This window comes from Myotis daubentonii, chromosome X (assembly GCF_963259705.1).
Source record: "Myotis daubentonii chromosome X, mMyoDau2.1, whole genome shotgun sequence".
Taxonomy (NCBI): Eukaryota; Metazoa; Chordata; class Mammalia; order Chiroptera; family Vespertilionidae; genus Myotis; species Myotis daubentonii.
The window spans coordinates 43,883,934-43,894,669 of record NC_081861.1 but is presented as its reverse complement, the minus strand read 5'-3'; the positions used below and the strand labels follow the sequence as shown (position 1 = coordinate 43,894,669).

The following is a 10,736-nucleotide window of genomic DNA, read 5'->3' as shown; positions in this document are numbered from 1 at the left end:
GAGCAAAAGTAGGTTTACAGTTTTGAGTTTAGTCTTCTATTATTATTAATTTATTAGTAATAATCATAACCTGCATGTAAACCTACTTTGGCCCCTCCCCCCACACACACACCATATTTTCATGTAGTAAGACTGGTTCTCTCACAACATGGCTGTTTTTTCATTGTGATAATTCTCCTGTATATTCCTGCCTGTTTGTTTTTCCCTATGAACAATGGAAAATAGGGTTCCATATTGAACTCGGATTGGAAGAGGTGAGTCCAGTCTCAAAATGGAGGTAAAACCACTGCCTGGTCGCCCCCAGCCTGACTCCAGCCACTGGGGGGTGGGGGAGCAGAGGGCAGGGGAGTAGGGCCATGATCCTAAGGAACCAGAGCAGTTGAGAAAACTGTTTATTGGTGGTCTGAGCTTTGAAACTACAGATGACAGTTTGAGAGAACAATTTGAGAAATGGGGCATACCCACTAATTGCATGGTGATGAGAGACCCCCAAACAAAACGTTCCAGGGGCTTTGGTTTTGTGACTTACTCTTGTGTTGAAAAGGCGGATGCAGCAATGTGTGCCCGACCACACAAGGTTGATGGGCGTGTAGGGGAACCAAAGAGAGCTGTTTCTAGAGAGGATTTTGTAAAGCCTGGTGCCCACCTAACAATGAAGAAAATTGGTGGTGGTATTAAAGAAGATACAGAAGAATATAATTTGAGAGACTACTTTGAAAAGTATGGCATGATTGAAACCATGGAAGTTATGGAAGACAGGAAGAGTGGGGGGGAAAAAGATAATTTGCTTTTGTAATTTTTGACGATCATGATATAGTTAATAAAACTGTTGTTCAGGGGAAAAAATTGTTCAGAAATACCCCAGTATTAATGGGCATAATTGTGAAGTGAAAAGGGCCCTTTAAAAAATTTTTTTTAATTGATTTCAGAGAGGAAGGGAGAGAGAGAGAGAGATAGAAACATGAATGGTTAGAGAATCATGGATCGGCTGCCTCCTGCACACCCCACAGGGGATCGCTGGCCAGGCAAAAAGGCTCTTTCTTAACAAGAAATGCAGTCTGCTTGATCTCAGAAGCTGTGGAAGTGGATCTGGCAACTTCATGGGCGGTGGAGGAAACTTTGGCCATGGTGGAAACTTTGGTGGAAGAGGAGGCTGTGGTGGTGGAGGTGGCAGCAGAGGTAGTTATGGAGGAGGTGATAGTGGATATAATGGATTTGGAGGTGATGGTGGTGACTATGGCAGTGGTCCTGATTATAGTAGTAGAGAAAGTTATGGATGTGCTGGTGGACCAAGATATGGAAACCAAGGTGCTGGGTATGGTGATGGTGGTGGTGGAAGATATGATGGTTACAACAAAGGGGGAAATTTTGGTGGTAACTATGGTGGTGTTAGGAGCTATAATGAATTTGGAAATTACAGTGGACAACAGCAATCAAATTATGGACCCATGAAGGGCAGTTTTGGTGGAAGAAAAAGGGCAGTTTTGGTGGAAGAGGCTCTGGCAGCCCCTGTGGTGGTGGCTATGGATCTGGTGGTGGAAGTGGTAGATATGGATGGTAGCAGAAGTTTCTAAAAACTCAGTAGAAAAGAGCTACAGTTCTTAGAAGGAGAGAGAGCTAGGAGTTGTCAGGAAAGCTGCGAGTTACTTTGAGACAGTCATCCCAAATGCACTGGAAGAACTGTAAAAATCTGCCACAGCAGGAACAATGATCCGTAGTTGGAAAAGTTACTGTAGCTTAAACAGGAAACTGGCCACAGTTTGCAAAAAGTGCACATCTTTACCCTTGTTTAAATCTACTTTTCTGTCCTTTGGGAATTTAAAAGTTTTCCTCATGATGATTTTTATGTGTTTTTCACATTACTCCTGAGCATATAATCTGTGTTTAGTGATTTTAAAAATCCTGTCCATTTTATTTTTAACAAAATATTTATTTGTGGAATTGGCTTGTAAAAATATTGTTAAAGCTCTTGATCGTCAAGAATTTATCAGTATCAGTCAATGGTATATTTTCCATATTATAATCAACCCTGGGAAAGGTTAAAGCATTTTGAAGCATACCACTCTGAGTGTTGGATTTTTGAGCACTGGGTGGATAAAAATAAGTTATATATCTCAGAAATGTTTCCCCTCTTAAATGCACTGTTGCAAACATACTTCAAATGTCACTAATTATTTTAATGCTTCATTGGAATGATAGTGAAACCCTTGAATTGCCCTTTTTTAAAAAAAAAACACTTTTTTTTTCTTTATTGATTTCAGAGAGGAAAGGAAAGGGAGAGAGAGATAGAAACATCAATGATGAGAGAGAATCATTGATTGGCTGACTCCTGCACATTTCCTACTGGGGATCGAGACCGAAACTCAGGCATGTGCCCTTGACCGGAATCAAACCTGGGACCCTTCAGTCCGCAGGCCAACACTCTATCTACAGAGCCAAACCAGCCAGGGCTAAAAAAACAAACTTCTAAGATTGTAAACTTTTAAAAGTTAATATTAAACGGGAAGGGGTCTGTCTGCAACTTTATTTATTAAGCCAGCAAGTAGGTCCTGATCCACACAAACACACGGCCCCTACCCATGGCTGTGAGCCAGGTGGTCTCAATGTGCCCATTTGCCTGAAGCTAACTCTGGTCCATAATGAAGATAGAAAATACAAACCACCTGCTTGAGTTCCCAGGTGTCTGTCCAAACAGGAGAAACTTGATGTCAACTGGAAGCCAGGGAAGAAGGGAATCAATTGAGCATTATGGACAAGAAGTTTGGACAATACACTTCGATGCAGTGACTCCAGAAGATGATGGATATCTCAATGAATTCATAATGAAAGGGTATAGACACACTTATTAATATATAAGTAGGCTTAGGCCTAGCTGGTGTGGCTCAGTGGTTGAGCTTTGACCTATGTACCAGGAGGTCATGGTTCGATTCCAGGTCAGGGCGCATGTCCGGGTTGTGGGCTCGATCCCCAGTGTGGGGTGTGCAGGAGGCAGCCGATCAATAATTCTCTCTCATCATTGATGTTTCTATCTCTCTCTCCCTCTCCCTTCTCTGAAATTAATTTTAAAAATATATTTAAAAAAACAACTGTGGAGTGTATAACCCAGACATTAAAGAGGATTAAAAGAGAAGAAACTACAATACACTTGCATTATCCTTCCTTTTCATGGGCTACTAAAATAAAAATCTCTATTGAAGCAAAAGGTTGCCAAATGCTGATTATTTTCTTCTTGAAAGCCTTCCATTGATATTATTGGTGCTCTTATGATATACACTGACTAACCTTTCACCGGTAATTAAAAATGAAAATGATACATATGTAAAATGTTTTAAAAAGGGAAAAGCTTGTTCTAACATTGCATAAAGGGTAGGGCTTTTTATACTTATTTGGAGCTATTTATACTTTTTTTTTTTTTTTTTTTTTAATCTTTATTGTTCAGATTATTACATTTGTTCCTCTTTCCCCCCCCCCATAACTCCCCTCCTCTCAGTTCCCGCCCCACCCTCCGCCCTCACTCCCCACCCACTGTCCTCATCCATAGGTGCACGATTTTTGTCCAGTCTCTTCCCGAATCTACCACACCCCTTTCCCCCCCAAGAATAGTCAGTCCATTCCCTTTCTATGTTCCTGATTCTATTATAATCACCAGTTCATTCTGTTCATCAGATTATTTATTCACTTGATTCTTAGATTCACTTGTTGATAGATGCATATTTGTTGTTCATAATTTGTATCTTTACCTTTTTCTTCCTCTTCCTCTTCTTAAAGGATACCTTTCAGCATTTCATATAATCCTGGTTTGGTGGTGATGAACTCCTTTAGCTTTTCCTTATCTGTGAAGCTCTTTATCTGACCTTCAATTCTGAATGATAGCTTTGCTGGATAAAGTAATCTTGGTTGTAGGTTCTTGGTATTCATCACTTTGAATATTTCTTGCCATTCCCTTCTGGCCTGCAAAGTTTCTGTTGAGAAATCAGCTGACAGTCGTATGGGTATTCCCTTGTAGGTAACTGGGTTTCTTTCTCTTGCTGCTTTTAAGATTCTCTCTTTGTCTTTTGCTCTTGGCATTTTAATTATGATGTGTCTTGGTGTGGTCCTCTTTGGATTCCTTTTGTTTGGGGTTCTCCGCGCTTCTTGGACCTGTAAGTCCATTTCTTTCCCCAGGTGGGGGAAGTTTTCTGTCATTATTTCTTCAAATAGGTTTTCAATATCTTGGTCTCTCTCATCTTCTGGCACCCCTATAATTCTGATGTTGGTACGCTTGAAGCTGTCCCAGAGGCTCCTTACACTATCCTCGCATTTTTGGATTCTTTTTTCATTTTGCTTTTCCCATTGGGTGTTTTTTGCTTCCTCGCATTTCAAATCATTGACTTGATTCTTGCGCTCCTCTGGTCTGCTGTCGGGAGTCTGTATAATATTCGTTATTTCAGTCCGTGTATGCTTAATTTCTAGTTGGTTCCCCAATATAACATCGAGGGTCTCATTAGATTTCTTGAGGATCTCACAACATTTATCGGCGGTCTCACCAGTCTTTTCGAGGGCCTTACTAAGTTTATCGGCAGCTTCTAGACAGTTCTTAAGAGACCTTAAAAGTGTGGTTCTGAACTCAATATCCTCCATTGACAGTTTTGTCCTGTTTCTTTGTCTCCGCATTTTTTATGCTTTCTTGGTACACCCCCTAGTGGTCTTTGTGTGCAGTCTTGTTGCCTTTAAGCCTTGATTGATGTCGGCAATACCGGGGGTGAGTTGACCTCCAGGCTAACTGGCTATGAGAGTCCGCTGGGTCTGCAGTGGGAGGGCTTCTGTGCTGGATCTCTAAGGCGGTGCTAATCTAGCCTTTGCCTGAGGCTATCCGGCAAATGGTTCTGCGCAGGGCTTGGGCGGGGTGGGTCCCAGGGGATCTACAGGGCTGGCCGGAGCGAGGAGTTATGGCTGCTCTCAGTTCCTTCCCCAGGGGCTCTGCCTCTCAGAGTCCCAGCAATGGCTGCAAACCTCTGAGAGAAAGCTGCCTTCGAGTTCCGACCGAAGCCAGACAGTCCCGCTTCTCCCGTTTGAGTCTTGCTCCCCAGAGACTCGCTCGGATCTGGAGCTCAGAGTCTGAAACTCCCTCCCGATTGAAAACAACAACCGCGCCCTCCGCCACCAGCCCGCTCCGCGCGCGCACTCCGCACCTGAGTATTTCACTTCAGCACTGCGCCTCCTCTGAGTCTGGGTATGATATTCTCTTTCCTCCTAGTTGTAGAATTTCCACTCAGCCAGCCTTCCTGTGGTTTTGGATGATGTCCGTTCTGTCCTTTAGTTATATCTCTGAAGTGGTTGTTCGAGGCAGCGATCTCCTGCGTTAACCTACGCCGCCATCTTGGTTTCTCCTCCGGAGCTATTTATACTTAATAGTCTTGTGTTAAAAGTGAAAGAAATAGTGAACCTTCCCCAATGCTAGTTCCTTTCTGTGTCTCCCGTAGGGAACCCAAACCCCTCCACCTCCCAGTGGTCAGCAAACTGCGGCTCGAGAGCCACATGCGGCTCTTTGGCCCCTTGAGTGTGGCTCTTCCTAAGCCTTAGGAGTACCCTAATTAAGTTAATAACAATGTGCCTACCTATATGGTTTAAGTTTAAAAAATTTGGCTCTCAAAAGAAATTTCAATTGTTGTACTGTTGATATTTGGCTCTGTTGACTAATGAGTTTGCCGACCACTGGTAAGCCATCTGTAAAACCTTCATTCTGGCCTCTCAGCGACTTTTGAGCATGCCCCCTTGAGAATGTGGTCCCCCAGCACTGGTTGGGAGTAGCTTGGACTCTACCCAAGTCAGTGTGTTTCCTGAAGTCTCGTACAAACTCCTTCTAAAGATATAGCCACCCTTGGCTGAGGAGCCAATGGGGCAAAGCTACCATCTGTGGGATTATGACTGAATGGCTCTAAGTCAGAATCCCCCCCTGGTATAACGATAAGGCAGTGCCACGGAGCCTCGGTTGACCTCCATTGACCTCTGTTGGCCTCCGTTAACCTCAGAAAGATGGTCCCCCACCATTTCGGGTCCGGGTATGGAGAGCGGAGAGCCCTTCCTCCTGGGAAACGAGTGCGTTGCGGCTGGAAGGGGCTTGCTCCCTCGCCCTTAAGGCAATGCGTGTTCCTGGGGAACCTGGTACTAAGCCATTCAGTAGATGACCTGGTTCTGGGTCAGGGTTTCTACGTAGCAGAGCAGCTCCCTTGCTGCAATCTATTGACAGTCAGCCCTCCACACAAAGGTTTGTTTTTTTTTAAAAAAAATCTAGCCACCTATAAGATCAGGTCCACTTCTAGGTGCCTCCATGAAGAGCTATTGCTTTTTGGTCACCAAGGCAGGCTAAAAGGACCCACCAGGAATGAGCTTCTGCTCCATGGAGCCCTAGAAGTGGGTGTTTGCCCTTCAAACTGGCCAATCAGTTGAGCTGCCACCTTGGAGAGAGGTTGGTCAAGGGTTGGCGTTTTTTTCTTCAGCGAAGGGTGGAGAGAAAGGACTTGAAGAGGGCAGGTTAGCATTTTTGGTGCAATACTGCCATCAAGTGGAACTTGCTTCTGATCCCATGAGTTTTACACCCTTATTTCGGTTCAGAGCCACAAGGCTGTGAACTCAGAGGCGCAGATAAGAGTTTTGACCCTCCTATACTCCACATCTCCTCCAAGCTCCAAAGCTCTGTGAGCCTTGGGCAATGTGTGGCTAAGTCACAAGGGCCTGGTAACTGGCAGGTCCAGCACAGGAAGCTGAGCCTGGGGAACCTGGCGTCTGCCATGTCTGGGCTGCACTGCCAGAGACAGCCCAGTCAGAAGGAGCCCAGGAGCTACAGCCAGGGGCTGTGGGCATTTGGTCCCTTGCACTCAGAGCAAGAGGACATTTGGCACCAGGCAGGCTTTGGGCCCTGGAAGCCTCTTTTGCATTCCATGCTGCCCAGCCACAGGCCACTGCGAAGCTGCTGTCATTGGCAGCTTGGGTGGAGGCGGGACCCATGATGTCCTGTGTGTGGCTCTGGGGATCCAGTATAGAGCCTGGCTCCCCAATTTCAGGGGGGCTTGAGGTGGTTGCTGGAGGTGTGTGTGTTTTTGTTTTGTTTTTTTTAGTGCAGGGTGGGGGGCGCTTCAGGGCAATGTATCCTTGAGTGGGGGGAGGGTGTGTGTGAGGGGTGTTCTCCCTAACAGAGTCCAGAAGGCACAGGCCCTAAATGGAAAGAGTCAATGTGGAAGAAGCAGCAGCCCCTTCCTTCCAGGCCTGGGTTGACAAAGCAGTGCCATCTCAAGGAGTTTCACCCCTCTGTTCAGACTCAACTCCAGGTGGACCAGTCCCCCAGGTCAATGCCATGGCAGACTTCAAGTTTCTGGGCCACCTTCTCCAAGACCCAGTGAGTCTTCAGAGCATGGAGAAAGAATGACCCTTGCTTCTACGTCTCAATCCCATGCTTGCTTCAGAGCTGGTGGTCATTGGACCAGGGTTGAGAGCCCACCAAAAGGGCTCAGTGCTGTTGGATATGGCCCTGGGCAGCAGGCCCACCCTCTTTTCCCCAGATCTACCAATGATCAGACGTGCCTGGCAGCTCCACGAAGGAGGCCACACTCCTGGGCACACAGACCTTACTTGGCTCACCGGCCATCCCAATCGTCCACTTATGAAGCTCTGGAGCTGGTACTGCCTTTCCTCTACATAAACACACACACACACACACACACACACACACACACACACAAACACTGTCAGAGGTGCATAGGCATGAGTGGGCACATACAAACAGGCAGGCAATCCTACCCCCACCTCTATTTCAGTCTAGGCCAGTGGTTCTCAACCTTCTGGCCCTTTAAATACAGTTCCTCATATTGTGACCCAACCATCAAATTATTTTCGTTGCTACTTCATAACTGTAATGTAGCTACTGTTATGAATCGTAATGTAAATATCTGATATGCAGGATGGTCTTAGGCGACCCCTGTGAAAGGGTCGTTCGACCACCAAAGGGGTTGTGACCCACAGGTTGAGAACCACTGGTCTAGGCAGTGCTTCCCACTAGGCTGCTCTCCTCCATTTTGCCCTGTGCCCTTTAGGCCTGAGTCAGTGAGAGGGTCTCAGGGATCAGCGTTGCGTTTCTTGGGGCAGGTGTCTACTGGTTGTTTCCAAAGTGAGCATTTGTGGGGTGTCATTAGATGGACAAGGAGGCTGGGGCGGGAGAGATCTATTCCCCCTTCTTAACTTATCAGACACTTTACCTGGTTGGTCAGAGTGTTCCCGCAATGCACATGTGTGTGAGAAAGTATGTGGTTTTTCTCTTTATAATCCACCCTGAGCTTAACAGGCATGTTTTCCAGGGGCACCTGATATGATGGTGAGGAGTTTGTCTTAGAATGTGGGCGGATTTAGGGGAAAGAGCATATAAATCTTATGCAGTAGCCCTCCCTGTCATTTCACCATAAAACACGGGAGTCCTCACAAGCATACACACACCTGGATGTTTCCCACCTCAAGCCTTCCCATGGAAGCTGTCAAGAGATTGACCCAGGGCAGGCACCAGGATGCATGTGTCCTTGGCTGAATAGGGGGGTGGGGGGGGGCACCTATGGAAGAAGAGCCAAGTCTTCAGGACCTTCCCTCATTCTGCCATGGGAATTGAACCTCAGTCTTGAACCTTCTCCTGTGCCTTTGTGTCAGGCTGCTTGAGGCCTCGGCCAGGTTGGCCACTCTTGCTGACTTATGAGCAGGCTCTGGTGAGAATGTGCCCTACCTGGGGTTCCAGATAGCAGTGGCTCAGATTCTGTGCCCAAGCTCAGAATGTTTCCTCAGTTTTCATGCAAACCTCCATTGCTAAATGTGCTGTGCCAGCACAGCCAGGTTCAGTGAGCCTGAGAGGGGGTGGTGAAGGATTAAGAAAAGATAGACAAGAGAATAAAGCTGGGTCTGGGTGGGATGCTGACTCTTTGATGGAGAGACAGTGCCATAGCCTGCAAGCCATCTCTTTATTTTATAGCCAGACTAGAAGCCTGTTGCACAAAGATTCACACAATAGGCCTTCCTTCCCCAGCTGCTGGCACCGGTTTTCCTCTGGCACCCAGGACCCAGGCCTTTGGTCCGGCTGCAGCAAGGCTTGGCTTCTCCACTGCAGCTTCAGTCTTCACTCTTCACTCTTCACTCGGTCTGGAGCCTTCAGTCTTCGCTCTGCGCTTGTGTATGCAAATTAACCACCATCTTTGCTGGGTTAATTTGCATAGTTGCTCTGATTGGCTGGTGGGCGTAGCAGAGTGACACCAATTTGCATGTTTCTCTTTTATTAGTGTAGATTCCATGAGGCAAATTAAGGGCAGGGTTACAATGTTCTCGTGGGTTTCAAGTCTACTCAATTACATGCACCTGATCGTGCTTTGTTTACTTGCTGCACCTCCCACAGCCCATATCACTCAGCCACGTGGGACCACAGGTTCAGACCATAAGGTCAAGCTTGCAACTATAGCCTTTGGCTATAATTGTGCTGAGACTTGCACATGGCTTTGCCACGAGAGGATTGTGCCCTCTCATTAGTCCCAGGCTTGAACCTGTCCCAACCCTGTAGCAGCTCTACACAGCTAAGGATATACCCACACGTAGGTTCAAGCCCAATACTGCGTACCTCAATGAGGATCTGTTGCTTTTTGGTCATAAAGGTAGCATACGAGGACCTACCAGGGAGGAGCTATGCTCCATGGAGCCCTAGAAATGGGTGTTGTCCCCACAAACTGGCCAACAAGGTGAGCCTACACTTTGGAGACAGGTTGGTGAAGGGTTGACTTTTTTCTTCAGCAAAGGGTAGAGAGAGAGGACTTGGAGAGGGCAGGTTGGCATTTCTGGTACAATACTGCCATCAAGCAGAACCCGTTTGCCAATCTCATGAACCCTGCAATTGGCTTCCAGGGAAGAAGATACCAAACCAGGCAGTGAAGTCAGAAACGCTGGGAAGAAAAGGGAGGATGCACCTTCCACCACTGCTCCTCAGAGGTCCAGAGATCTGCAGCCACCAGGTATGTGTGTATCATGGCCAGGTTGGCTAAAGGGATGAGCATTGAGACAAGGCCCTAGAATGAGGTGCCTGGTGGGTGGGGCACTGGATGCAAGGCTGGGGACCCTTGTGGCTGCACTCTGGAATTGACTGACTGAAGCTGCACTTCACGAGGAAATCAGACCAGTGGCTGAAGGCATTTGGGTGGTATCCCTTCCCCTTGGAGCAAGAGTAGGTTTAGCCCAGGCTGACCCAAGTCTCTAAAAGCCTCTTTTGGCCACTGTACTGTGGGATTATACCCATTCTAAGTATAAAGAGCTCAAAGTAATTGGCCCCACAGCTGTATGAAACATCTACTTACGAGATAGCATTTGGCTCTCTGCATGTATAGGAGAAATCCTTGCAATAAAGTAGTAAGTAATGACTAGGAGCCACTTGAAACAGACCCAAGACAGGACAAGAAACAATAGGTAATTCAGAACCCTCACAGAGACAGGACATGATATGTATAACCTTGTTTAACAGTGCAAGCTTGGTTTAGACTTTCCCTATTAGTAAGTGGGGAATCTTTTTCTGTGCTTAGGCTTTATTTGAGTTTCTCTATCCATGGACTGTTGATATTTGTTCATGTCTTCTTTGATAGGTTTTCATAGAAAAGATGTCTGGGTTTCAGGATTATGAAGGATTCAGTCAATCACATTTTGTGTTATATGATACTCTTTATTGTACATTTAATTCTTATAGTTTA

At 46.3% G+C, this 10,736-nt stretch overlaps 1 long non-coding RNA gene and 1 pseudogene across 1 annotated transcript in view; one reads left to right on the top strand and one right to left on the bottom strand.

Moving 5' to 3' along the window:
* Positions 1 to 271: 271 nt before the first annotated feature.
* On the top strand, positions 272 to 1,561 carry LOC132223468 (heterogeneous nuclear ribonucleoprotein A3-like; annotated as a pseudogene).
* A 2,222-nt stretch (positions 1,562 to 3,783) lies between these two features.
* The window catches only part of LOC132224186 (uncharacterized), a 192,100-nt gene continuing 185,147 nt past the window's right edge, over positions 3,784 to 10,736 (bottom strand). Inside the window, exon 3 of the long non-coding RNA XR_009450617.1 lies at positions 3,784 to 3,951. This is a non-coding gene — a long non-coding RNA (uncharacterized LOC132224186). The remainder of the gene's footprint in view (positions 3,952 to 10,736) is intronic.